Source organism: Grammomys surdaster, unplaced genomic scaffold, assembly GCF_004785775.1.
Source record: "Grammomys surdaster isolate TR1022 unplaced genomic scaffold, NIH_TR_1.0 311, whole genome shotgun sequence".
Taxonomy (NCBI): domain Eukaryota; kingdom Metazoa; phylum Chordata; class Mammalia; order Rodentia; family Muridae; genus Grammomys; species Grammomys surdaster.
In genome coordinates, this window is record NW_021604730.1 from 541,731 (window position 1) to 548,900 (window position 7,170).

The 7,170-nt window shown below is 36.9% G+C and overlaps 1 non-coding gene across 1 annotated transcript; it reads right to left on the minus strand.

Moving 5' to 3' along the window:
* Window positions 1-929: 929 nt before the first annotated feature.
* On the minus strand, window positions 930-1,059 carry LOC114629558. The gene has a single exon (XR_003712693.1). It is a non-coding gene; the product is annotated as a small nucleolar RNA SNORA17 (small nucleolar RNA).
* Window positions 1,060-7,170: the final 6,111 nt, after the last annotated feature.

The following is a 7,170-nucleotide window of genomic DNA, read 5'->3' on the forward strand; positions in this document are numbered from 1 at the left end:
CTCTTATCTGTCTGTTTCTCCACAGCACCACACTAATGATGTGTGGTAGGGACAAAGAATCTCATTGTCATATTCTTGGGGACTAACTCACCTGAAACTTCCACAATGTTCAAGGGCCCACAGTTAAGCTAAGGGTGGGGTCAGCTCTCCTACTCTCATGACCACAGGGCCAACTTAATTCCATGCCCAGTGAGGGGTGGGATCAGCTCTGGACAGTCTTCAGACATCAACATTTTCATGGTCAGCAGCCCAGACCAGGGATGTCCACCTGGAATTTGGTGGTAAGAGAGCCAGGCTGCTTCAGGGATATGGTGCCAGACATGGTCCCTGGTGCCAGCACAAGCCAGGAACTCATCATGGTCCCAGGTGGCATCACCAGTTACTCACATCAGGCTGTTCCTCACTATCCTCAAGTCTCCAGTTTTGACTCTCTTCATTGTGCCTGTATCTTTTTTTTTTGTCTTCATTTTCCATTTCCTACTACTTACTTACTCCTCTTAGTGGTACCTGGGGTCTCTGGGGTTGTCAAAGAGTGGTTTCAGGAGCACTATGCTTTGCTTGTGTGCTATGGACTGGGGTGGTCTTAAACATGATCTCCCCTCCTCTGTCCTAGGGATGCACAGTGCTTGAATTGTGATCATTAGGCTAGCTGCCTTATGGTGCTTGTCTGGTGGTCCCCTCAGACTCACTTCTCACACAGGCTTGCCTGAGTGGCCTTTTGTGAGGGTTGTCTGTCGCAGCCTCACTCCTGCTTGGGGGCACTCAGTCCCAGGTGGGATTTTTTTCAAGTCTCTGGCTTACTTCTCCGTCCTGGTCCTGGGAGTCATCAGAGCCTGCACAACACCAGACTAGTGGTTCTCTCAGGCTAACTCCCTATCCAAGTGTCCTGGCATAGTACTGGTAGTCCTCTCAGGCTCACTTTTTCAGGAAATTTTAGTTCAGTAATCATCTAGATGTTCATAGGTCAGAACACTGAGCATACACACAGCCTTTCTCTTCTCTGCCACCTACTGACACACATGTGACATAGCATCCACATCTGCAACACTTAGGGACAGTTGTTATGTTTTTTATACTTTCATTTAAGTGGATGTTAGAAAGCACTTCTAGGCAGTTTCAGTTTTGTTTTAATATATTTTGGCCAGAATTTCTAGCTGCTTAATTAATTTCAGGCAGCTTAATTTCATAAGGTCTATTCAGCTATTTTAAAAGCTGAAATCAGTAGTGTTTTGTAAAATTGGTTTTTACTTTTTATTTTTATTTTCATGGAGACCTTGAACTCATATCAACTTTCCTGCTTCAACCCCCCAAGTGTTAAGATTATAGGTGTGAGCTACCACATTCAGTCTTGTATATAAGGCAAGCACATGTTATTTGTCTTCCTATGTGTAATCATTAGAATTGGCATTATATAAACAATTCTGATTGATTTAAATATGTGAGTCATGATACTTAAAATAACAATCTGGCCTTCTGGTTCCCCAGCAAGCTCAGCAGCTGAGAGGTCTGCCAGATCCTTTCTGTCCTCCACGTTCAGGTCCACACCTCTACCTACAGTCCTGGATCTGGACTATACTCCCTGGGCCACAGCTCTGCCTGCCTCCTAGGAGGTATGCCACTACCCTGGACAACAAGGAGTAACCAGCTCTTCTTACAGTCCCAGAAACCTGCTACTACCAGGAAATACCAAGCCAGCCCAAACCAGAGACAATCAGATGGCTGACAGTAAGCACAAGAATACAATCACCAAAAGCCAATGCAAGATAAACAAACTTGAAAGAAAAAAAATGCATAATCATCTCATTAGATGCTGAAAAATCTTTTGACAACATCCAACATCTTCATGTTTAAAGCAATAATTTTTATGTTACAAGTTACTATGGTTTTGTCAAGAGACAATCATCTGCCTTATGTCTTACTAGTATTGAAGTTTTATATAGATAAACTAGTCTATCATCTATCTATCTATCTATCTATCTATCTATCTATCTATCTATCTATCTATCTATCTATCTATCATTTATATCTTTAAACTTTTTTTAGAGTCTAGATGTTATGCCCTTCCTGGTCCACTCTTCTACAGTTCCACATCCAATAACTAACTCCTTTCCCCTGCCCCACTGGCTCCAAGAGAATATCCTCACCACATTCCCACCCCACTAGACCTCCCCACTCCCTGGGATCCTAAATCTCTCCAGGGTTAGGTGTATCTTCTCTGACTGAGTCCAGACCTGTCAATCCTCTGCTGTATATGTGTTGGGGGCCTCATATCAGCTGGTGTATTCTGCCTGGTTGGTGACTCAGTATATGAGAGTTGTCAGGGGTCCAGGTTATTTGAGACTGCTAGTCTTCCTATGGGGTCGCCATACCCCTCCAGATTTTCCCTAATTCAACCACAGGTGTCAACAGCTTCTGTCCATTGGTTGGGTATAAATGCCTGCATGTGGCTCTTTCAGCTGCTTGTTGGGCCTTTCATAGGACAGTCATGATAGGCCCCTGTTTTTAAGCTCACCATAGCATCAGTAATAGTGTCAGGCCTTAGGGCCTCCTCCTGAGCTGGATCTCAATTTGAGCCTGCCACTGGACCTCCTTTTTCTCAGGCTCTTCTTCATTTTTGTCCCTGCAGTTCTATCAGACAGGAATAATTATGAGTCAGAGTATTTGGTTGTGGGATGGCAACTTGATCCCTCACTTGATGCAGTCTTTCTGCTGGAGGCAGGTTCTACAAGTTCCCTCTCCGCACTGTAGGGCATTTTATCTATGGTCCCTCCCTTTGAGTTTTGAGATTCTCTCACCTCCCAGGTCTTTGGTGTATTCTAGAGCCCCCTGCCCCCTATTCCTACCTTCCAAGGTTGCCTGTTTTGATTATTTGTGCTGGCCCATAGGACTTCAGTTCTGTTCTCCCTCCCCCAATACATGAACACGGCATATCTTTTTGGGTCTGAGTTACCTCACTTGGCATGTTATTTCACTAGTTCCATCCATTTGACCACAAAACTCATTATGTCCTCATTCTTAATAGCTGAATAGTATTCCATTGTGTAAATGGACCACATTTTCTGTATTCATTATTCTGTCATGGGACATCTGGGTTGTTTCCAACTTCTGGCTATCACAAATAAGGCTGCTATAAACACAGTGGAGCATGTGCCCCTGTGGCATTGTGAGGTATCTTTTGGGTATATGCCCAAGAGTGGTATAGCCAGGTCTTCAGATAGATCTATTTCCAATTTTCTGAGAAACCTCCAGATTGATTTCCAGAGTGGTTTTACCAGTTTGCAATCCCACCAACAATGGAGGAGTGCTCCTCTTTATCCACATCCTTGACAATATGTGCTGTCAACTTAGCCATACTGATTGGTGTAAGGTAGAATCTCAGGGCCATTTTGATTTGCATTTTCCTAAAGACTTTGAACATTTCTTTAAGTGCTTCTCATCCATTCAAGATTCCTCTGTTTAGTGAATATTCTGTACCCCATTTTTTGATTGGGTTGTTTGGTTTCTTGGTAGTTAGTTTCTAGAGTTCTTTATATATTTTGGATATTAGCCCTCTATTGGATGTGGGGTTAGTGACGAGCTTTTCCCAATCTGTAGGTTGTCAATTTGTCCTATTGTCTATGTCCTGTGCCTTTGTTTTCCAGTTTGATGAGGATCCATTTATCAAGTCTTAATCTTAGAGCCTGAGCCATTGGAGTTCTGTTTAGGATATTTCCCCCTTGTGCTAATGAGTTTGAGCTCTTTCCCACTTTCTCTTCTATTAGATTCAATGTACCTGGATTTATGTGGATGTCCTTGATCCACTTGTACTTGAGCTTTGTGCAAAATGACAAATATGGACCTATTTTCATTTTTCTACATACAGATTGCCAGTTATACCAACACAATTTATTGAAGATGCTTTCTTTTTCCATTGTATATTTTTTGGATTCTTTGTCAAAGATCAAGTGTCCATAAGTGTGTGGGTTTTTTTTTTCTGAGTCGTCTATTCTATTCCATTGATCAACATGACTGTCTCTGTACCAATATCATCCAGTTTTTAGTCACTATTCACCTGTAGTATAGCTTAAGGTCAGGAATGGTGATTCCTCCAGCAGTTCTTTTATTGTTAAGAATTATTTTCGCTCTTCTGGGTTTGTTACTGTTTCAAATAAATTTGAGAATTACTCTTTCTATGTCTTTGAAAAATTCTGTTGGAATTTTGATGGGGATTGCATTAAATCTGTAGATTGCTTTTGCTAGGATGGCCATCTTTACTATGTTAATTCTGCCAATCCATGAGCATGGGAGATTTCTCCATTTTCTGAGATCTTCTTCGATTTCTTTCTTGAGAGTTTTGAAGTTCTTGTCATACAGATCTTTAACTTGTTTAGCTTAGAGTTACCCCAAGATATTTTATATTATTTGTGATTATTGTGAAGGGTGTTGTTTCCCCAATTTCTTTCTCAGCCCAATGATCATTTGTATAAAGGAAGACTACTAATTTATTTGAGATAATTTTATATCTAGCCACTTTGCTAAAGCTGTTTATCAGCTGTAGAAGTTCTCTGGTAGAATTTTTGGGGTTGCTTATGTGTACTATCATATCATCTGCAAACAGTGATACCTTGACTTCTTCTTTGCCAATTTGTATCCCCTTGATCTCCTTTTGTTGTCTTATCGCTCTAGCTAGATCTTCTAGTACTATGTTAAATAGATATGGAGAAAGTGGGCACCCCTGTCTTGTCCTTAATTTTAGTGGATTGTTTCAAGTATCTCTCCATTTAAGTTAATATTGGCTGTTGGTTTCCTGTAAATTGCTTTTATTATGTTTAGCTATGGGCCTTGAATTCCTGATATCTCCAATACTTTTAATATGAAAGAGTGTTGTATTTTGTTGATGCCTTTTCAGCATCTAAGTAGATGATCATGTGATTTTATTCCTTTGAGTTTGTTTACAAAGTAGATTACATTAATGGATTTTCATATATTGGACTAACCTTGCATCCCTGGGATGAAACCTAATTGATTGTGGTGAATGATGGTTTTGATGTGTTCTTGGATTCAGTTTGTCTGAACACCAACCCACCCACAAAACTTTCTACTCAAAATATTTTCAGTCAACAACAGGAAACACAGGGACAAAGATAGAGCAGAGACTGAGGAAATGGACAACCAATAACTGGACTAACTAGAGACCCATCCCATGAGCAAGCACCAATCCCTGACACTATTAATGATACTCTGTTATGCTTGTAAAAAGGAGTCTAGCGTAACTGTCCTCTGAGAGGATCCAGTCAGCTTCTGATTGAAACAAATGCAGAGACTCACAGCCAAACATTGAGTGAAGTTTGGGGAGGGAGTCTTATAGAAGCAATCAGGATATAAAGTGAATAAATAATGTGAAAAGTAATATGATTATTAATAAAAATATCCATGTTTTTATGGCTTCTTGCTACTTACATGACCATTATGTGCAGATTAGTTGTTAATTTTATTGAGTTTTCTGAGATTTCACTGTTTGATTTTTGAAAGATGGGTGTATAGAAAATGTCCTATTTAGCTTAACTTCAGTGTTCCTAAGATGTTAAGTAGGTTAAATTACCAAAATTCTGTGATATTATATGTATTAATTTTCCTAAATTATCCTGTATTAATAATCTGACCACATAAATTCATTTCAGTTTTCTTGTTGTTAGAAATCTTTCTCTTTTCTAATGTCTACAAATTTCTAATACTTTATTTGTATTTAACAAATTTTAATTTGTCATATTTTCACTTCAATTTGTTATACATATTGATTATGTCTTCTTAATTCATAATTGATTTCAAAGTGGGATTTTATATTGCAACCTAAAGTAATTGAAGTTTTTTATAAAATTTGTGTATTTTTTGCTCTATTAGTGGGAAAATAGTTTGATATTAATTCTTAAATACTTGCTTTATACCATCTAATAAGTAGTTAACTAGAAATATTTAAGTTCATTTAGAAATTTGAATATTCTTTAACTGATAAAATAAAAGCATATTTTATGTTTAATAAGTGAACTTTGTTAATTCTATTCAATAGTTTCATACTTCATTTTTAATTTTATTTTTATACTAAAATAGTTTTAGTTTATACTAAAAATTTTATATGCCAGAGTTTTTATACTAAAGTTTCATACTAACCTTTACATTTTCTTGTGATTGTTGTCTTAGAAATTTCCATCCTTGTGCTATTTGTCCATTTTTTCTTAAGTTAATCAAAAAGTCTTAGTTTGAGGCTATTCATTACATGATTTTTGTAGACTTATTATTTTTTTTGGTGAATCAAATAATTTACCTTCACATAGTATTTTACTAAAAGTCATATTTTATGTAATTTTTGTGTCACTTCAAGGACTTTTAAGAGTATTGGTTTAACATATTCACCTAGTGTTTTATACTTTGTGTTTGATATTTTTTATATTTATCAGTATGTATTTTATAACCTATACTAGATAATTTCAATTTATGAATTTTTTAGGTTACTAAATATATAAAAGCCATTTTTATGTTCTTTTTAGAACAAATTTGATGATTATGTTTTACTATCTATTAGTTCTGTTATTTTCATGTATACATTGTATTTGATTTTGAGGATGTCTTTATTTTAATTTTAAATGCACATGGTGCTAGTTTTAATTATTTAATTAATATTCACTTAATTCAATTCAGTTTCTCTGTTTCTTTCTGATGTTATAATCTCACAACTAGTGTGTAGCCTTATTAACTTGCTACATACATTTTTGTGTATATTATCACTCAGGTATTTTAAAAAATAATTTGTGTGTGTGTGTGTGTGTGTGTGTGTGCTTCAATATTGAAGAATGCCACATGAGGGCATTACACCATTGGAGCTTGAGTAATAGATAGTTGTGAATAGCCAGATGAAGATACTGGGATTTGAACTCCCATATTTAAGCAGCAAGTAATTTTAACCACTTACCCATCTCTCCAGCTCTAGTAGCTATTGTTTTGACTCATATTTATTCGTCATTTTTTTTTCTTTATAATTTCTAAAGCTTTTGCATACTTGGCAAACATAAAAGTCATATTTTATGTAATTTCTGTGTCACTTCAAGGACTTTTAAGAGTATTGGTTTAACATATTCACCTAGTGTTTTATACTTTGTGTTTGATATTTTTTATATTTATCAGTATGTATTTTAT